Source organism: Macrobrachium nipponense, chromosome 1 (genome assembly GCF_015104395.2).
Source record: "Macrobrachium nipponense isolate FS-2020 chromosome 1, ASM1510439v2, whole genome shotgun sequence".
Lineage (NCBI taxonomy): Eukaryota > Metazoa > Arthropoda > Malacostraca > Decapoda > Palaemonidae > Macrobrachium > Macrobrachium nipponense.
The window spans coordinates 149475396-149498696 of record NC_087200.1 but is presented as its reverse complement, the minus strand read 5'-3'; the positions used below and the strand labels follow the sequence as shown (position 1 = coordinate 149498696).

The window sequence follows — 23301 nt, the reverse complement described above, 5'->3', positions numbered from 1 at the left end:
TGCGAAAAGGAATATAATAAACCTTAAGGTGGTCATCGGTATCAAGCAGAGTAAAACTTCTGACACCTGCTAATGTTGAATGTCTACCGGGAAGGAAAAAGAAAATTATCGCTTACTCGCGGAGTAAGCCTATTAACTACCTTGTTGTTGTTGTTTCTGTTGTTCTTGTTGTGGGGGGAGGGGGGTGTTGGAGAGGTCTATGGAAAAGCCTAAAAAGGTCAGATAAAGGTGTTTCGTGTTGAGTTAAAGATACAAGAATGTTAGAATAGGATGTTTATGATTTATTTATTAGAATGAAAATGGAAAAAAAATATTGTGAATAGTCAACAGTACTAAAAAATTATACATTTCTAATAAAATATGACAAATTTTTCAACAATTTGTATTCTTCATAACTAAAAAACCTTCCGTCTTAACATTAGGATAATCTTCTAGCGCCAGCTGCAAATCCGGTAAGATTAATAATGAAAAAAAAAAAAAAAAAAAAAAAAAAAAAAAACGTGTGCTCCAGGGACTATTGGCATCAGTACTTGTTCACGGGGTATTTTTTGGGAATAATTTTCGTTGGTGAAACAAAGTTCTATTTGACCGCACATTTTCTCACTTTTTAATGTATTTGGAGTACCTACTGAATTTAGGCTGGGTTTCTGTTCAGTTCATTTGTTTCCACTGATACCCGAGAATGTATTATGTGCGTGTTTCATTTGTGTCCTGTTTATTTGATCCTCGTTGTTAGTATTAGTAGCACTAAGTATGAGTATGAATTACGAAGACCACTTCACGTTAAGTTAGGAACATAATGTAGACAACTTACGCGTGAGGGGAAAATCTTGCACCCGCCCTAATAAGCTGGAGGTCGGATCACGCCTTGGTTTGAGTGGTAGGGAACTAGTTCGGAACGAACGACCACTCATGGCAACGAGAGGAGGAAACCAATCACCAAAGGCCACCACATATCACACCGAACAATTTCGGACGACGAAACAAAGGCATCCAAAAAGTCATTGCCAAAGGGGCTGCCACTGATGACACGTAGTAGGAAATGGAGGCATTCAGAAGACTCGGCCACCCTATCTTGATGGCATCAGTCATTAGGAGAAACTGTTCGTCTCCCTCACGCAAGAGTTCCTCATTGGACGAGTGGATTTCGCGCTCGGCTACAAATCCGATGGTCCAAAGTTCGATTCTCGGCTCGGCCAACGCGGAACCAGAGAAATGTATTTCTGGTGATAGAAATTCATTTCTCGATATAATGTGGTTCGGATTCCACAATAAGCTGTAGGTTCCGTTGCTAGTTAACCAATTGGTTCGTAGCCACGTCAAAATATTTAATCGTTCGGGCCAGCCCTAGGAGAGCTGTTCATCAGCTCCTCAGTGGTCTGGTAGAACTGAGATATACTTTTATCCCACGCAAGGAACAAATGTCCAACATACTGCATAAGTTGACATGATCGCAGGATAACGTCATTTCATCAAACAGCTATATCGATCGAACGCCAAAATCTCATCAAGGTCAACTGCCATGAGGTAGAAAAGAAAGCGATCTATTCCAACTCTTCAATAAAACCAGAGAGATGACTCCATGTCAACCCCTGATTAGGCTATTTTATATAATCAATGAACTATGACGAAGAGAGAGAGAGAGAGAGAGAGAGAGAGTCGTCGAAAAGGAATAACAAATCGATATAACTTGAGCACTGCTGAGAAATAATAATAAAACGAGATACAAAAGCTGTGCCCTGTGATCAGATGAGGGCAGGAATTCCTACTGAAGAGAAATCACTAACTACAAATCATTTAAAATGGAAAAGCTTTAATTATTCATAATATCTGTGATATGGAATTCATTACTTCCTATTGACATAAAATTATGCAAATGCCATTCAATCTGAGAAACTAACATTACCAAAGCCAGTTTATAACGAAAATTCTGACTTGGAATTCTGTACCGATCTGACATCTACGACAATAATCGAAAAAAAAGAAAAAAACTATAATCAGGCAACCACATTCGAGACCAGAGATTCTCTTATTTATCTCTTTTAATTCTTTCCTTCGATGATATTTGCTTCACAGTAAAGGACACGAACAGCAGACAGACAAGCGGGCACACACACACATATTTATAAATAAATAAAGGTATATGCCACGAGGGAAAATAAACAACGAAGTACCCGCGAGATCTTTCGACGTTCAAACGTCCATTACTAAGCAGATGAACAGTTCATCTGCTTAGTAAAGGACGTTTGAACGTCGAAAGATCTCGCGGGTACTCCGTTGTTTATTTTTTCCTCGTGGCATATACCTTTATTTATTGATTTATAACGTTCCTAACATTCGTGATTCAGTTATACATATATATATATATATATATATATATATATATATATATATATATATATATATATATGCAGAATGTTCCAAATCGAAATGCAACAAGAAATTTCCTCAGTCGTCAGCAGCAGCAGAAGGAAGAAAAAGCACCGTGATCACGACTGCACCAGAGCACTGTCCTGGCATTCAGAACCTTCAAGTAGCAGGCCTCTACATGCTGCTGTCACTACATTCGCGGGCTTTGAAATACTCAGCTGATACACAATTCTCTTTTCCACATGTAAAGGCGACGGGCAAAACTGCCCACAGTTTCTGCGGTTGTTCAACATAAGCAAAGACGAGGCATTGCAAAAGGCATGCAATTGCTCATCTGATAGCTTTCACAGATTCAGAAAAGCAAGAATGCCAAGGTGTTCTATTTCAGGCATCCTACACGAGTTATAAAGTGATTGGTCTTCGCCTCAAAGGAAGAACCTCATCCACCAAATAGGGCGTCTGGTCCACTGTCCTACATTAGTAACTTTGAGGAATGCTGGCGTCCCTAGCTATTGGTATTTCTGGGACAACAATGCCCAGGTATAAGTACTGCTCACTTCCACCGATGATCACTCCATCAGAGACTGAATTACTTCGTGAGCGATTTATTATGCACATACACGTATATATTATTTAATATATATATATATATATATATAATACACACACACACACACACACACACATATATATATATACGTATTGATATGAAATTGGTAATAGCCACAATGCCCTCTTTAACTTCTTCAGATTTCTTTGAACTTGGATCTTCAGGCTTTGTAGTGACAAGCATATCCAAAAAAGAGCAAAGAATTTAAGAAGTTAAGAGGGCATTGTGTCTATTGCAATTTCATATGTACACCTAGTAAATAAGTGATCAGTTAGATTCTACACACACACACAGATAGATATATATATATATATATATATATATATATATATATATATATATATATATATATATATATATAGTATATATATATAGAGGGTGTGCGAAGTGTGGAACATAACAAAGAGTACTCGATGCGGAGGCAGTCAGCAATGAGATAATGGACATACATGAATTTTTTGTCCTTGGCCAATAAACGTGAATATACGGAGGATGCCACAACAGACCATGGTGCTACGAGTATGGTTTCAGTTGACTGTTATTGTTGAGAGTGGGCAAGCTGGTTTCCATTGTGAAAAATCATCAAAGCGTCGTCATCTCTTAGTGACTGTGTTCAAAAAGATTCATCAAAATCAGTCACCTGTTCTCGAGGTATTTTATTGGCACGAAAATAGAGAAGCGCGAACGACGCCAGTTTCTCCTCACAGTAAGGGATATAACAATCAGAAAATGATGTCTGGTTTAGAAACAACAGTTATGTACATCCTTATGCTCTCGTGACTTCCATCTAAATGGACATCCTACTCCACTGCATTATTCACACTCGCTCACGGCGGCACCTCTCGTGACGTCCCTCACCACCCCCGACCCCCCCTGACCCCAGGGTTTGTTGGGAAGTTCGAAGCAGTACCTACTTGCAGGAGTCGATTGACTGTCCTTATGCCCCTGCCCGAAAATTGGTTCATGGGAGACGAATCTAAATGGCAGGAGAGACAACGTTTCGCTGTTGCCGCCCTTCCAAGTCTTGAGAGGTCCCACTTGGGCACATCAGTCAATGAGGTACTACACCATAATTAAAATGTCAGTATGCGTGTTTTTATGACTCAGTTCAAGATTAGAAAACCGAGAGAGTGCAGACAAAATAAACAATCCCCTGGCCGGCGATGCGGAAATAATACAAAACTACGAATAAACATAACAAAAATAATGTCATTATCGAAAGAGTGCAAACTTAGGAAGACCTGACAGATATCTCGAAAAACATCAAGACAAAGTGATCGTGATGTAGCTGCCTCAAATAAAGGAGAGCGAGAACAACAGCAGGAACCTCCTTTCAGGATGGCCGTCAAAAACAATATATATTATACTCATGATGGAGATTTCTCATCCGTCCAGTGAGCGACATTTTCGTCATGACAGAAATTTTGTATGTGTATCAATATTCACTAATACATACATATATGTATGCATATTTATCCATACACGCATATCCTTCACTTCAGACGGCGGCTAACCTCGCACCTGTTCTTGAAAAGTTTGAAAAGTTTTTCGGAGGGTGTCAGCCTCCCTCATGCCCATTTCGACCCTGGCTGCAACCCACGACCGTTAACTATGCACTAGAAATATATTTCACTCCCCTGGTCAACAGAGACATATGTAACGGATATATCTGGAAAAGGGCGCCTCTCTCTCTCTCTCTCTCTCTCTCTCTCTCTCTCTCTCTCTCTCTCTCTCTATATATATATATATATATATATATATATATATATATTATATATATATATATATAATACACACGCGCGCGCGCGCGCGCAACACCGATTAGGGCATGCCTTTGTGCATAAAATATGCAAGTCAATGCGACAGCTTACAGAGCGAGTATAAAAAGTCCAGCCATCGATGTAATGCAAACATTAAACGATGTGAGGTATTGCCACTCTTGTTCAGTAATTCATATTAATATTAATGACAATAATAAAAAAGGAATACTTGAAGGGTGACTCGTTAAAAACAGGACGTCACAGAGATGCCAACACTGCCATAAAATTAGCCAAGAATTCATGAACGTATCAACAAGAATAAATACTCTCACATGAGTGCATGTCACTGTCATCGCTGAGTAATGGGTGTTTTACGATGTGTTTCTTGCATTATTCGGTGAACAATTTAATTATATATATATATATATATATATATATATATATATATATATATATGTGTGTGTGTGATATATATATATATATATATATATATATATATATATATATATATGTATATGCAGATTTACAACAACAAAATAATGATGAACTGCATTCGCGTAGTATGTATGTGAATGTGTGTATATTTATGTGTACAGACACCATATATGCTACACTACATACATAATATATATATATATATATATATATACCTATTATATCCGAGAGAGAGAGAGACGAGAGAGAGAGACGAGTTTGACTTTTTGAGATGAGAGAGAGAGAGAGAGAGAGCTTCCATGAGGTGTATAAGTTATAAGGTATGAGGAGAGAGCAAAGATGCAGATATTGGGATGAAGTGGATAAAGCAGCCAGAGAGAAATCGTAAGTGTAAGAGAGGAAAGCGACCGCAGAGAGAACAGGTACCGAACAAATGAATCTTCAACTAAATGAAAGAAGAGACAGCAGCCCTGCGTCTTCCGCTGTTACGGAGGGGGTATCCTTGAAAGGTTTTAATGCGAAGTATAGATGCAGAAAGGAACGAAGGTCCCATCGGAAGGGGCCAAGTATATTTGAGTAATCCGAGGAGAATTGTCAAACGAAAGAATAGTTGTATGGTGCCGATATTCTAAAGGTGAGGCTGATCAGTGTGAAAGGAAGGTCTGAATGAGGGAAATGTTCCCAGCTCTAAATGAATGGGAAGGAACTCTCCCGTTACTGTAGGAGTCATTCTTGCCTTACCTGAGAAAGCGCATGATAAAGTTCTGACCGACAGAGCAGTAGGTACTACCGAGGTATATAGAATGAGTCTCCCTTATTCTATATACCTTGGGTACTACAGGCAACACAGGGACTGAGAGCAACATCAGCGTAGAGAATGTCTACGAGATAGATGGGAAAGGCTGCTTATGCCGCTTCTGCGTTAATCGAACGCACGTTGATAAGGCTCAAGTTTCCATGACATGTCACAGGACTAGCTGTGAGATTTTATAAGTGACGATGATTCGTCTTCGCTTTCTCACTAGTCATCTCCTTATACAGATCACAAATAATTAATGGTAAAGTGAGCGTCAATACACAGACTCTCAATTATGTGGATGTGTGTACAAATATGAGGCTGCAGAACAAACAGGTTTTTTTGTTATATGGCTGAGCAATCATCAAGATACTGATAAGAATTGAATGCAAATTCAACTGTATTATTCACTCTCCAACAAAGACCCGAGAGAGAGAGAGAGAGAGAGAGAGAGAGAGAGAGAGAGAGAGATCCTCCGCTAAACTCAACAAGCCTCTGGTCAGTCCTTTGTTTGGGGCAGCAGCTCACCACGACGTCGCAATTACGATGACCGATATCATAGCAGGACTGAAACCGACCGACCTTAGCGCTGCATCCCGGCAAACATGGCGGAAATTGTAATTAATAACAAGAGAGTAAACGATGCAAGTCCTGTTAGTGTGTCCGTCTGTCCGTCCGGTGGTTGTCCCCCCGGCTTACCCCCGCCCCCTCCCCACCCCCCTCTTTCACCCTCGCCTCTTTTATTCTCGTTGTTCATCTCCCCCTCCTTCCCTTAGCTGCTGCCTCCTCTCCTCCTCCTCCTCCTCCTCCCACATCCTCTCTCCGAGGTCCTCGTCCCCTCCTCCTCTTTCTCCCTCTCCATCCTCGGCCTTCCCCCTTGAGGAATAAACCGAGTTCCTGGAATTGGCTGACACTGAGTTCGAGGGAATGCATTCAACGAGAGAGAGAGAGAGAGAGAGAGAGAGAGAGAGAGAGAGAGAGAGAGAGAAATGTCAATACGAGATACATTTGTTTGACCATTATATTAAAGTTCATATTTAGATCCATCTTTCCTCATGGGACGGAAGGAAATGCTACACAACGCGCCGTCGTGTGCCACATACGAGAATATGGAGAACCTGTTCCCTGGACTTCAGCTCCCGAAAGAGTGCGGTCTGTCTGGTGGCCTCCACGATTATTAGACGCTTCGTTGGCTAAATTCCCTGTAGGGAAGGAAGAACGTCTCTTCAATACTGGAATATCTGAATTCCCGGTAGGGATGGAAGACAGTCTCTTGAATACTGGAATATCTAAATTCCCAGTAAGGAAGGAAGGAAGGAAGGAAGACTCTTGAATACTGGAATAAGGGAAGGAAGACAGCCTCTTAAATACTGGAATATCTGAATTCCCGGATGGGATAGAAGACAGTCTCTTGAATACCGGAATATCTAAATGCCCAGTAAAGAAGGAAGAAAGTCTCTTGATTACTGGAATATAGGTAAGGGAGATAATCTCTTGAATACTGGAATATCTGAATTCCCTGTAGGGAAGGAGGAAAGTCTCTTGAATACTGGAATATCAGTCTGGAAACAAAAAAATGACCATTTGTCTATTTACTTTCAACAGTAGAATTCACTATTTACTTTTGAAAAAGATTTTAAAATGCATTTCATAATGATCTTCTCATGACAGAAATTCCGTGAGAAAGGATGACTCACCGATGAACTTTTCCTCAGCATGAAGCCCTCTTTGTGAAAACGCTCCTCAAACAAAACCATCATCCATTAGAAAAGAAATGAGCCCACTCATCTGGTTAAGTAGGCAACTGGAACGCATTTCAAAGGCTGGTGGAGGAAGGAAGGAAGGATGGAAGGAAGGAAGGAAGGAAGCAGAAGGCAAAAAGTCAGACTCTCGTGCTTCTCATCCTCACACAAGGCACGCGCCGTCATCATCCTACGAGACGCCTGGAAATGGAAATCTTGCAACCCTTCTCAAACTGTTAAGTTATACGAAGGTCCAGGTGTGAAATAACAACGGTGTATAAAACCCCGTCGGCCGAGGATCCTACACAGTGTTCAAGGCTCTAAGAATTCCAATCTACGTTACTCGAATGACGGCTTACGAATCTTCCACATGACCCTGCTCCCAGAACTTGACGAACTCATCCAGTTAGCAAGTTATTCTTTATTTCCACTTATATAACATGGTACCAATTCCTCTTCAGTGAAACTGGCGGATTTAGGCTGCTTATTTATCTGAACCATATTAGCAATATATATAAACCACGTAAGAAGGCGAGTGAAACCCAAGACTTGGAGCAAGTCCCGGGTTTCACTAGCCTTCTCACCTGGATTTTATGATATTCTGAGCCACGCGGACTTTCGAGCTATATTAAACACACACACACACACACACACACGCACGCACGCACGCACGCACGCACGCACGCACACAACACACACACACACACACACACACACACACACACACACACACTATATATATAATAATATATATAAATATATATAATATATATATATATATATATATATATTATATATATATATATATATACACATATATATTGCTTGACAATAAGTATGGATCCATACTTGCGAAAAAGTCGTCCATCCATACAAGAGATATTCAAGGTTCTTGGGAATATAACGGAAGTCGCGGAATTAATAATACTAAGTGGATGATGACGAGTGACGAAAACAGAAAGACGATCCATTCCAAAGTGTGCGATTGCGAATACGGGGAGGGAACAGAAAACAAACAGATAGCATGAACCTACTTAAGAGCCAAGGAGGTTCAATCAGCCTGCTTATTTAGAGCTCCAATTTGATCAGTCCCTCCTGACTGTAACTTCTAGACCGTGGGGGTCTCCTGTGTCCTCTGTCTTTCCTGAATTCTGTGATCTGGTTTTCGTCCAGAAGCAGCTCCGTCATCATTTAAACAGGAACTTAACTCGATGGATGCGGTCGTAGTCTTCCAAGTCTCATTCCCCGTACCTTACAACGTCAACATTGGAGTACCAACATAAACTGCTTTCCCCTACGAATTGGTTATATGAGGCTTCTCAACGGTTAAAACAAGCAACTCTTTAACCGCTTAAATATGTGTCAAGAAACGTCAGCCTCAAAGCAGGAGTGGTCATTATAGCCATTCCCTTTGCAAAAGGTAAGAGTAAAAGGGAACCGAAATTTCGATTAACCGAGAGGAACGGCAGCTTCATTTCTCTAGAATTACATCTGGGCCTCTCCCTCCCACGCATCTCCTCTCTCCTTCAGAAATCAGACTGTAAGGGGGCTTACTTCCATCCTCTTCAAGTGATTTTTTTTTTTTTCAACACACACACACACACAGCTTTATATAAATATATATATATATATATATATATATATATAACTATTATATATATATATATATATATATATATATATATATATATATATATATTACACACACACACATATATATACATATATCATACTATAATGGGCGTAATGTCTGTCTGTCATTCAATCACGGCCAAACGGCAGGTCAGATGGGCATGAAACTTGGCAGGGTTATGGTGGGGACCCCTAAGATGGTTTGTAATGGGGTTTCATCCACCTAAACCAACCCTCCGTTTGTAGGGGGTGGGGGTGAGAAGGGATTCCCTAAAACGGAACTGTTTCTGGCAGTGAAACGAGGCTGGTTATTCCCGTAGACTTAGTTACTTTACGATTTTTCATACATAATTTCTGTACAACTTCCCTGGAGAAAGTCGCGAATATTTCAGCTCTGACACAATAGAAAGATGAAAATTATCATCAATATCCGCAAGATTTTTAGAATAACTTAAATCCTCCAGTGACTGCCAGTGCACAAATAACGTTGAAGAAGTACTGCCCGGTAAATATTGCTTCGGAATTTCGATCCTGCCAATGGACATTGCAATGGAACAAGGTACTCCGTTATGGAGCTAAACTCCCACGTCATCAAAGCAGTGATAGCAACGGGCCCTCACACCGGCAAACGTCTGTTCATCCCCTGGACTGTTCATCCCCCGGATTCCTCTGATGCCTTTGGACAACCAGTTTCCGTTCCAGTTACGGCGCAGGCAGTTTCCCATCAACCTGGCCTCCTCATTCACTGCAAACAAGTCGCAGGGCCAGACTTTGGATCGTGTTGGTGTGTTTCTGCCGTCACCCATGCATGTTCACGCATGGCCAACTGTATGTGGTGATGAGCAGAGCAACTGACTCAGCCAACTTGAAATCAAGTAGTGGACAAACTGTTAATACTGTGTACAAAGAGGTTCTGTAGCAGGTATGTATAAAAATCACCCTTATTTTAATATTGCTGAACAAATAGTACATATAAATTTTTCACTTCTGCACCCGTATTTTATCACCCATCGTAGATCGGTGAGTTTGCTAGTATATATAATCCTTAGAATAAAATGTAATGCCAAGGAAACGGGATGCTGTACTACACCGCCTACGTAATGAGCATACACATTCAACAAATAGGTAACTTATGAATAGAAGAAATCAACCTTTCTGTGATGACCGCTGGTCTCCCCCCCCCCCCCCCCCCCTCCCCCCGCACTATGAGGCCGAAAGCCTCAGCCTCTAAGAACTGAGGGGCCTCTTTCTTATAGACGACAGTAGGGACACCAATAGTATATAACTATATCTAAGCCAGAATTTTTTGGATGAATGATCATTCGTACAATTTGAGAGGGATTTTCAGTTCTAGTAGAGAAGCAAGTGTATTATGATGCAACAGCTGGTTTAATGTTATGAATATTGCTGTCATCCAGGAGGCTCAGATAGTTTTATTTGTTATGCATTGGCTCGTCAGTCTTATGCCTTTTAATATTTGTTATCTGCCATTATCCAAAATGGTTGGTCCATTTCATCATATTTTCCATCCGTAACAAGTGAAATGACAATTGTTTTTTTTTTTTTTTTTTTTTTTTTTTTTTTTTTTTTTTTTGCTTTACTTATAGTCTTCCACCCTTCAAGTTTCACCATTTCCTTCACACTTCTGGCTTCCACCGAGCCTGGGCTGGGTACGGATATAATCGCCTGGGGGGATTGCTGACTTCATCGTGAAGAGATATAAAAGGACCTACATCACAGTTACAAAGCTCTGCTACATAAATGAGTGAATAAATAGGGAGACGCGCGGCCCCTGGTCACTTATCCATGAATCATCAGTGATGACACAGAAGAAACGCCGAATCCATCGTGCATGACCTTACTGCTGCTTTCATGTAAGACTGATACGAATGAACAAAAACATAAATAATAAACAAACTTATACTGATTGGAAAACTTCAGAATCCGCCACGAGCACTCTTGAAGCAATTAAAACTCGTGAACATTTGCGTTAAGTCATCACAAAGATGATTACCGGAAGGAGGGGAATGTAATGACTAATAATATTTCACTTTCACTAAATGACTGAAATCACCCGACGCCGTTTTTCCATCGCTGTGGTGGAGAAGACGCCACAAAGAAAGAGAACGCAATGTCATTGGACAGCGACTGGCAAAATGTGTTACGATGACAAATGCAAGTATGCATGTATATATAATGTATGACATCTATCTATGTATGTTTGTATGTGTATAACCATATATATAATAAATATGTATATATTATATATACACATACAAACAATCTATTTAGCTCTCGAAGGGAGCCTCTCCCTTCCTCCACTGAGGAAGAAGAGGAAGAGGAGGAGGAGGAGGAAGGAAAGACGATCACTCACAAAGCTATATAAATTTCTTTGTCGTGCTTCGTGGGTTTATCTTGCACACAATGAAAATACATATTCTATAGTATCTGTATCCAATCCGGGGTTCAGTCTGGACCCCGTCCACCCAGCTCTGAACGGGTACCACCGTCAGCTAGGTTAAAAGAAAAAAAAGGGGGTGGGGGCTAGGGGCTTGGGAGCATAATGTTTCCATCCTTATCTCTTAAGATTTAACCGAAGTGCTCTACCCTTCTGGTGCCACACCTCCTAAAGTGGAAATATGCATACAATAAATGGAGAGAGAGAGAGAGAGAGAGAGAGAGAGAGAGAGAGAGAGAGAGAGAGAGAGAGAGTTAAAACAAGAGGGTTCTTTACCGTAGATTTTCCTTAGTAATGTGACCGCTTCACTTCCATTAAAACTTGAAGCTTTGACATTGACTTTATGATGCACAGTTAGAAAAAAACCCGAAAGTAATGACAGACTTATCGTTTCTTTTTTCCCTGCGTATACATCTCACAACTGGACCCTATTGGCTTTAAAAGTCCCAAATTTTACAAGTTAGAAGTAAATAGACTTCATGAACAAGAGCCCTACATCTATGGAAGCAGTAATGAGAGGGAATTTCTCAGCGGACAACCTATATCAGTTCCGCAGAGGGCGGGAGTTTACAAACGAGCATTGAAAGAGTCCACTAAATCGTTCGCTACGCTTTTGCATTTTTGTGGAAGTGACTGGAATAGATTGAAAAGTGCCCATGGGAACAAAATGCTTCCACAGCTTCCTTTACTTTCCGCATTCAAATGAATCTGCCCGATGACTGAATATTCAGACTCGAAAGGAACCTGACCAAAATTCCATAGAGTTGTGGAAGGGACTTTTATCTCTCTCTCTGTTCATGTAGCCTTTCTAGTTTCTCTGCCGCTGGATGCAGTCGTTGTCTCCACAAATAGTGTTTTCTTATTCGTGAGGGAGCCCAACGACATATTATGACTCCTTAATGCTACTGACGGTGGTATTCTAAATAATAGTACAGTAGTACAATTGACAACAGTAACAGACTTTTAAAAGCGGCAGGGGGGGGGGGTGATAATTCACATCTTGTCACTATGTCTAATTAGTTAAAAACGACCAATGGGAGAACAAAAACACTTCACAACAATACGACTTCGCGCTCATCCAAAATCTTAAAAATGCAATTGATACAAAACACACCATCAAAATTATACAGCAAGGTAATCTATAAATACTACATTAAAGTAAAGCTAGGTAAATGACTTAAATTACCTCTATGTACTTGGTAAGCATCAGCTATACTTCCAACGAATAAACTCATGGTGGGATAATGAATATTGGGCAATCACACTACTCTTTGAAAAAAAAATTCATTAATTGTTTGACTGATTTACGTCAACTCGAGGGGCAACAATTATGGCCGTCAAAAAGGATTGTGACCAGGTAAATATTTGAAATACGGTAACTGTACCCATTTGCTATATTTTAAACCTTATGCTAGCTCAGTCAATTCCAGCAATAAATGGCAGAAAAATAACGTACATTTTAAGTTGTGTTGTGCAAGTTGAAGCATAGTGGAAGCAGTTCTGTATAACTTCCACCCAGGCGGTGAAAGTTACGCCTTTCGTTGTTTTTAAACCACCAGACGTGGTTTCGAATCCTGCCATGGACGAAGCACTAATCAGTTATAAATCCCACTAGATGTAAATTACTCCCAAGGTATAGCGAATTCGATAATCAACGATACTTGTGGCTTATAATATATATATATCAGAATTCAAGCTTGCATAAGTGACAAAAAAATTCTCTCTCTCTCTCTCTCTCTCACACACACACATTATATATAAACATACATAAACTGGGACACCTTGACTGTTCATAAATACCTTCAGCACGTTGCATCCAAGGCCGTTGGTGAGCACCAAATCCAGGTGGCCAGGCTGGTGGTAGCCGGATTTAGACTACAACTGCTGCCTACTAAAAAAAAAAGAGATTGATACCACTTCAGGCAAAATCTACATCAAAAATCGAAAATTGTGGTCTTGCCCAGGATGAGCACCAGTCAGAAAGCTTTGACAATAAGTGAGATGATGCGTAGGGATAAGGCGTTGATGAGTGTGTCCCTTCGCCTACGACGATGCCTGGAGGACGACGATGGTCAAATGCCAAAAGGCAATGGCTAGGCCTCAGCGGTATACAAAACTGGACGAGGTTAAAAATAAAAAGTAATCATGTTTAGCACTCAAGTTTAAGCTGCACGATGTACAAGGAGAGATAAAAGGAAATCTGGAAAAGCAGGCAGCCACTGCCTTCAGAGAGCGGCGTAGGTGTTCTGGTAGTTCACGGAATTTTTAATGAAATATAAAATGCATGGATGAAAAGAAAAAGGGAAAATAGCTGTCAAAAGAAAGCCTGGGACATTAATAACACCATAAGATGAAGAAAGACAATACAAGCTGGAACATTTTTTAATAATAAAATCTGAGAGGGATATTTTGACTGATATAAAAGAATGTGAAATGGAAAGCACCAGACAATTGGAAAACATCGCTATTTCCAAGCCTCCATAATAAAATGCGTCGTACAGATATGAGACTCAAAGTTAAATCTAAAGAGAGAGATGTCTTGAAGACAGAGCCTGCACAAACGCATGAAGTAACGTTAGATGGAGGAAGGATTATTGAAGTAGAATCTTTCAAATGTTAAGGAACAATGATATCCAGTAAAAGTTGTCTTGAGTTGGATTTTAGTTAAAATCAAAAGGGCAAATCCAACAATTAGCAGGCTCAATAAGATGGGAATTTCAAATAGACTGAAATTCTACATTAGTCTGTATTGCTGTCAGGACATCCATCATAGTGCGAAAATGAAACTATATCTAAAAGATGGTCGGTTTGAAAATACAGTTTCCGGAGGAATGTAAGTAACCAGATGTCATGATGAAAAAGGGGAGATGGAGATGGTTTGGACATGTCCTTCGCACAACCCTTGCCACAAAATGACTTGACAGTGTAAGCTGGTCTCGCATGGGAACCATAAGCGTTGGACCACGGGTGAAAGTAAGTATATCTTAGTTTTACCAGACCACTGAGCTGATGAACAGCTGGCCCGAAGCATTAAATATTTTTACGTGTCTAGAAACCAATTGGTTACCTAGCAACGGGACCTACAGCTTATTGTGGGATCCGAACCACATTATATCGAGAAATGAATTTCCATCACCAGAAATAAATTCCTCTGGTTCCGCGTTGGCCGAGCCGAGAATCGAACTTCGGACCACCGGATTTGTAGCCGAGCGCGAAATACACTCGGCCAACATGGAACTTGGGACCGCGGATGACCCAGACCTACTATACTACGTGGAGAACTGCGAAACGGAAGAATGGAAACCAGTGGAGATTCAAAGACCTTTGTGTCTGTCGCACTGCGCTGTGGGCGATGCCATACAGGCATGCATTATATAATTTATTAATTATATATTAAAAATATAATAAATTAATAATATGGATATATGATAATATAATATATATATGTAAATAATAATATATATATATATATATATAATATATATATATATATATATATTATAATACTTATATATATATATATCATATATATAATATTATATATATAATAAATGTGTATCTCTCTCCCACTAAATATATTATTATACATATATATACATATATAAATACACAAACAAATTATATATATATATATATATATATATATATATATATATATATATATATATATATATATAGAGAGAGAGAAGAGAGAGAGAGAGAGAGAGAGAGAGAGAGAGAGAGAGAGAGCTCGTAAACTCTTAAAACACTAAATAAATCACATAATAAATGAATATATACACTATTACTCATCCGTTTAAAGCATCTGGCCCAAATAATGGGTCCCTGAGCTGTTCCTGCTCACTAAATATATGAAGAGGGATTGGAAGATCGTCGAACCATAATGACAAAGAAAACGAGAGAGAGAGAGAGAGAGAGAGAGAGAGAGAGAGAGAGAGAGAGAGAGAGTCTGAGGCCACTCAGTGACATACGTTTTAGATTAAAATACGAAAATTTAAATAATAAATAAATTTTTAATAAAGGAAGACAAAAACGGCGGACGCAGGCGCATCCCGCACCTGCTCGTAAAGGCGCATGGCGGGGTCTCATCGGCCTTCTGCGAATCGAGAGAGAGAGAGAGAGAGAGAGAGAGCTCCATTTAAGAACGATTCGTGGAATTCTGTATCCTTCTCCTTTCAGGCATTATCTTTCTTTCCCTCTCTTTCTCACGTCCTTTCTTCGCCACTCCCACTTTCTTCTAAGAATATACTTCCCCTCCCCCCTCTCTGCAAACCCTTCCGAAACACCCTCCGCTCTTTCTCTTTTTCTTTCAAAATACACACACAAACACACACACGTTACATATATATATATATATATATATATATATATATATATATATATATATATATATATCTACAGAGAGAGATTATCAAAAGTGGAAAGAAGAAAGTGCGCTTTGAGGTGGTTAGATCACATCCATTGTTAGAAGAGGATGGAAAGTAAGACGGAAGCAAGAGAATATGAAAGAAGTTACAGTAAAAGGAACGAAAGGGGTTGCAGCTGGGGGACGAAGGTTCGGTGCAAAGAACCTTAAGTATTGCCTACAGTGCACGGCATGAGGTGCACTGACGGCGCTACCCCCTTAAGGGGATTACCTGTTAGGAATCAGCGTGGCAGTGACTGCTGGGTGCCACACCAACGCCAATGGCAATCCGGAATTCTCTCAGTTCTCTGATGAACGCAGTATATATATATATATATATATATATATATATATATATATATATATATATATATATATATATATATATATATATACATATATACATATATATAATATATATATATATATATACATATATATATATATATATATATATATATAGGGTAATATATATCTATATATATATATATATATATATATATATATGGGCATCTGTGGAATCATGACTAAATGGATTCAAATATTCATTCCCCGTTATACTTCCATTTCTGTCGGTTCTAATATCAATCTCCGTTTTACGACCCATTTCTTCGATTACTTTTTCTTAATTCTTTATCTCCCACTCTCAATATTGCCATTCTATTGTGAACACTTTCTCAGTGCTATATTTCAGTTGGATCTCTCTCTCTCTCTCTCTCTCTCTCATTTTCACATCACTTTTCATAACCCGATGTGTCTCTCTTCATTAAAGCTCTCAAGATCAAGTTCTCCCTTGTATCCACCCTTGACTTTTTCTCTCTTTTCATAAACCTGATTCATCTGCCAGCAAGGCTGCCCTATTTTTCATGATTGTTTCATCCTTTATGAAACCTGAAGATATTTATGCCTTTAACTCTAGTTATTTATCATTCTCTCTCTCTCTCTCTCTCTCTCCATTCGAGTCAGGTCTAGGCCACGTTCGGTCGGATAGATCCCCTTGATGCACATTTCGGAAATGCAATCCCAATGACAGGTTGACCAGTAAACTTCCATAGGAATGAATCGCTTCGCAGACAGCGGAACGGGCCACCGGTGATATGACGGTCAACAGATATAACCTTTTTTTTCTCCTTTACTTATAAGTGATAAACACTCATACAAATGCCATCTTTACCTTCTTATCTTGAAAATTCCCCTGAGTTCCGTTATGGCAAACATGTAGAAATCTGACCTCGTTCATCGTGCTCATTCACAGACATTTAATGTCTCATCCAACCGTTCAGCGCTCACACAACGAGTGTAATCAGTGAGGGGTAAAATACTTATTCGACAGACGTGTTAAAAATATGTTGACAATCTCTTAACAGTCGTCTAGCTCTAGCGTGCTTTTGGGCAGAACTTATCCAGCGATAAGTTCTAGCCGCAAGAACAAACCAAGTAGTACTCATATGAGCGACAGTTCATTCTTTCTTAAAAGTATAAATATTCACCGACCTGAAAAGAGCACCCAGAGCACTAGAATAAGAGAGAGGGGCCCGAAAAAAAATCACCCTCATGCAAAAGTGTCGACAGGGTATTGGAGGTCACGATGCTGGTAATGAAAGAAATGTCACAAACGCTTACCCGGTATTAGCCTGGTTTCAGGTCAGGACGTTAATAGTTGGGTCATTTCTGGCACTTCCGTGGCAGTGGAGTCCAAACAAAGGTTACTTTATGGATTTGTCATCTTTGAGGGTTACTCTGCAAAATTCGCCAGAGAGATCCTCGCGAAAATGTGGGCTAACTTCGCAAGTGGGCTACAGCGTTGATCAACATATGCTTTTCGGGGTTTTTGGGGTCAAGGAATTCATATTTAACATCAATTTTATGATCAGACCTTGTTATGACTAGGTTACCCAAGATGGCTGCCATCTGCCACGGTATAGGTTACCTAATAACTGAACGTGTTTTTCTTTTTTTTCAGGAGTACTTTTTTGCATGCCATTGGTTCTACTGCACTTCATCTGAATCATTTAAAAGTACCCTTTGCAATGTGGCATCCTATCTTTGGTTCTGATTGCACTATGTTTTTACCTTCAGGTCTGCCGGCACCTTAAACCATTATGCACCTCTGCTGTACCTTGTAAGTGATGTGATGTGATGTGATGATGCAGATGAATACCACTTAGGAGCTGTTCTTCCTGTAGTTAGCAGTAAACATGAATGACTATGAATGTGTCCTTAAATTATGGGAAACCTTTCAATGACACTGAAACACTCTCTCCTGTTAGATGGGAAAGTTTAAAGGAGAAAAGCAAAGATTGGACTGGTCTTTATAAATTTGGCAATGTGCAGAATGAAACGGACTGGAATAATGGGCCAGCTGGTTATCATATGCATGATTCGTGTTATGCAACAGTATCATCAACATCCAACCTTCAAAAAGCCACTAAACGCAAAGAAAAACGCTGCTCCAGTTAGAGTCTTGCGTCAGAGCAAAGTAATGACGATGCTCATCCAGGTGCCCTTCCCTCACCAAAGCGTCTGCGTTCCTCAATGGGTGGCCTCTTCATGATAAAACATAGTGTGTTTGATGCATGGAAGGTGAAGATCTAAAACACCCTAATAATCGAGCCTTGAGTAAGCTCTCTAGAATCAGTACCAACTCAGTATGGAGAAGGTTCAAACGCCACCCTGTACTTATCCAAGAGGATATGGATGTCAGTTTGTCGTGTCTGTCATTTGTGAAATATGTGAATCTGTCCAGAATTTCTGGGGAAGTCCAAAATTTGTCTTTGAAATCATACCGTCCAAAATTCTTCCACCTCCTGAAGGACTCTGGAGAAAAGCCCATTGGATCATATGTCTTCTTGAAGTCATAAAGATTCCAGGATCATGTGCAGCAGTCTTCAGCTCCCTAAGAATTCCTGGAGAAACGCCCATTGGATTGTAAGTCTCGAAGTCATAAAGACTCCAGGATCATATGAAGCAGTCTTATGCACCCAAAGAATTCCTGGAGAAATGCCTATTGGATTATAAGTCTCGAAGTCATAGTCTCCAGAATCACTATAACGTCTTCTTAAATCTGAAAGACCTTATTCCAGGATCCTAGAGCCTTCAGATTTTCCAGAAGCCACCGGACACACACAGACACAGAAAGGCAGCCAAGGAAATTAATATAATAGAATACATGTGAAGTCGGTCTTCAAGAATGCTATTTTATCCAATGGGGATTTTCTTGAAAGAAAGCAGATCTGACAGGGACTCCGTTCAGGAACTAACACTGCTTTAAAGGATCCTGGACTCGTGAAGACATCTTTAAGAATATGTTTAAATCCAATGGGCGTTTCTTCATGCGATGGAAGAATTCTGGAAGGAATGATTCCGAAGACAGATTCTAGATTTCTCCAGAGATATGCAACCATAAATTGTCCGAAATTTTCAACATAACGGGGAAGGTGAAGCCGTCCAAAAAGCCGGGTATGTAATATGAAGGATATCCCTGCATTCCCATGCCCAAGAACATCTTTAGGTGTCTTGCCCCGAATTCATACTAGAGCATGTTGCCAGCTATCTTCACCAAGCCAGGATCTGTCTTCGGCCCCTCTTTTTCTCTCCTGGGCTCTGCTGGATCCTGCAGTTGAGCCTCTACACTGATGTTTGGCGGAGAAACTCCACACTGCATCCAGGAAAATATGCAGCGGTCTTTCTTCAATGGACGTTGCCATTTTCCCAAAGAGATCTGCAATGGAAGTCTTGATTTTCCCAAATGGATATTTCCATTATTAGGCAGTGGGGGCGGGGTTTATGAATGGATCTATTTAGAGGTAGGATTCATGAGCCTTGGATGTACTCTTTCTTTTATACGGCGCTACAGTCGATATTTCAGAAATTGAATGAAGATATTTTTTCCCCTTTCTCAATTAATTTTGAGGAAAATTTTGGGTAAAACTAAAATCAACACTTTTCAGATAAATCATTTTTCTTATATCTTTTTCAAGATCTAGACAGACTATATAAAACAAACAAATCCAATATCCTGAACTCCATTTCATCATAACCAATGCTATCATTTGCATATTTATCGTGGTACCGATGGAACTCGGCTTTAGGAGCATATACTGAAAAATCAATGATTGATTTGGCAATAACAAATAGCAAAAATATGGTCAGAGATGTAAAAAGCATTCCCTCTGTGTCATTCGATTCAGATCATAGGCTTCTCTTAATTAAATTAAAGTTGACAAAACCCAAACCAATTAAAAGCCAAGTGAGAGAAAGATTTATTTTAGAGAATATGAGAGAAGAGGGGTGCTTAGTTAGATATCAAAACGAAATAAGTAGCGCTAAACAAATGCAACAGGAGAGCAATGACCCAAATAAAAAATGGAGACACTTTAAAATGGCTGTTTGTTTGTTTGTATGGTGTTTTTACGTTGCATGGAACCAGTGGTTATTCAGCAACGGGACCAACGACTTAACGTGACTTCCGAACCACGTCGAGAGTGAACTTCTATCACTAAAATGGCTGTAGTGGGTGCTGCTAATAACACGGTGCAGAAGAAAAGAGTTCGAGGTAGGAGGAAAAAACAAACTGCTTGGTGGACCCCCACACTAAAGGCCACCGTTGCAAACAAAATGAAACTCTTCAGAAAATGGATGAAAACTTTGAATTTGGAAGATCACAATAACTATAAAGAAGCCTCGAGAGAAACGGAAAGAATAAAAGCTCAAACAAAAAGAGAAACATGAGAAAGAATAGAAGATTTGGGAAATGATCTCCAAGGTACCAGAAAACTCATATATAGCACTGCCAAAAACTATAGAAAGGGAAGCCAACCACCCACTTATGTAATCAAAGACCTTATGGATTATGGATGGGACAATTTAACCGAACCCCGAGAAACTGAATTAGGATGGAAACATTACTTTGAAACACTACTAAACAACGAAAACAATGACCTTGAAGAGCATGTAGAATTTGATGTGGTTGGGGATGCAGAACCTGACATAACAACACTGGAGGTAAAAAATGCTCTCAAAAGATTGAGAAATGGTAAGGCCCCTGGAGTGGATACAATACCTGCAGAGCTCCTTAAAAAACATGGGGGAGGATGGAGTCATCTGGCTACTAGAGCTAATCGACATACTCTGGAATGGGCAAATGCCACCTGAAGACTGGAGAAGATATCTAATATGCCCAATCTATAAAAAAGGTGACAAGACAAATTGCAGCAAGTATAGAGGAATATCCCTAATGTCACATGCTTTTAAAGTATATGAAAGAATACTTGAAACTAGATTGAGATGATATGTTGAACCAAAGCTGGGTGAAAGGCAAAACGGTTTTCGACCAGGAAGAGGGACAACTGATATGATTTTCTCCCTCAAGATGATATTTGAGAAGAGCTGGGAATGGGACAGGGACAGATATATTGCTTTTATAGATCTAGAAAAGGCTTTTGATAGAGTACCAAGAATGAAAATATGGGATGCCCTAAAAGACCATTACTATGGAATCCCTGAGAAACTTATAAGGGCAATTTATAACACCCATCAAAACATCAGATCCAGAGTAAAAACAAATCAAGAGAATGAAGACTGGTTTGAAATTAAATCAGGAGTAAGACAGGGCAGCGTCCTTTCTCAACTTCTTTTTATATTGTTCCTAGATAAATGTATGAGGGAACTAGGTGAGGATGAAGCTGCAGATATGACCATCAACCGTATGTATGCAGATGACCATGCAACGATAGCCCCCAGCGCAGAATCTCTCCAAGAAAACGTCAACAACTGGAACGCGATCTTAACAGCTAATGGAATGCGGATCAACAAGACAGAGAACATGCACCTATCACGAACACCAAGTAACGTAGATGTAGAATTAGAAGGTCAGACATTGCAACAGTGTAGAAATTTCAAATACTTAGGAGTAGAGTTTAGTGACCAAAACGATTCAAAACTGGAAATAACTACCCGAATACAGAAATTCAGTAACAATCGGTATCTGCTCTACAGAAATATACCTCGCAAAGTGAAAACCATAATATACCTCTCTGTTTTAAGACCAATATTGACTTATGGCCATGAATTATGGACATTAACATCAAGAACTAGACGCCAACTTCAAGCAGCTGAAATGAAAGCCCTAAGACTCATGAAAGGTGTAACAAGACTGGATAGGCTACGAAATGAAGACAATAGAAGAGAACTGGGAGTTGCGAGGATACTAGATTTTGTGGAGAGAGGACAGCTTAGATGGTTTGGACACACCAAAAGAATGGAGAAGGAGCGATATCCAAGGTTTTTGGAATGACACCGGAAGGAAGGAGACCGGTAGGAAGACCAAAAATGAGATGGCTACAAAAAAAACATAGAGAGAGATAGGGAGGAGAGGCTCCAGTTTGCGGGAAGTTGATGAGATGAGGCTCTATGATGATCGCCAAGAATGGAGACAGTTCCTGAAGCAGGACGACTGACAGGCTAGGAGGCCTACCTGGCATCTGGTGAGAAAGGTGAGAAATCAGTATAAGCAAAATCATCATCATTTCTATATTTCTCTGCTAGTTGGATTATAATGTCTTCTTGAAGTTTTATAGACTGCAGGATCCTTTGAAGCAGTCTTCAGATCCTCAAGAATTCTTTGGATTATAATAAACTTCCTGGAGTCTTAAGGCCGCCACTAACGTTCAGTTATGCCTGCGCAGTAGTAACTGCACAGTTGAACTGTCTAGTTATAACTGAACGTTAGTGTGGACAACCTGCACAGTTTTTCTGGCCTGCGCAGGCGGCCTGAGTAAATAGCTCATCTGAATCAATGAACCTCAAGCCAAACGGCTGCTCATGCGCACTGCAACGCTAATGTGGTGGAGGCAACTTTGTTGGCTCAGTTCGCTGTCCGTCCGTGGACAGATACTAACATGTAGTACTAATTAAGGACATTGAGATGGGTTTGATAAAATTGAAAAGTTTTTATACCTAAGTTGATGGTATACTGGATTTGCTTGTTTTTAATAATTGATATGTAAGTCAAAATAATATATATTTATAATTTTGCTATTATTCCACTGGAAAAATAGTAGTGTATATCTAATGAAGGCTGAAAGTGGCAGCA

The 23301-nt window shown here is 39.8% G+C and overlaps 1 protein-coding gene across 8 annotated transcripts in view; it reads right to left on the bottom strand.

Annotated features, from left to right (window-relative positions):
- LOC135219751 (uncharacterized) overlaps positions 1 to 23301 on the bottom strand; it is a 240489-nt gene that overhangs the window by 51822 nt on the left and 165366 nt on the right. The window lies entirely within an intron of this gene.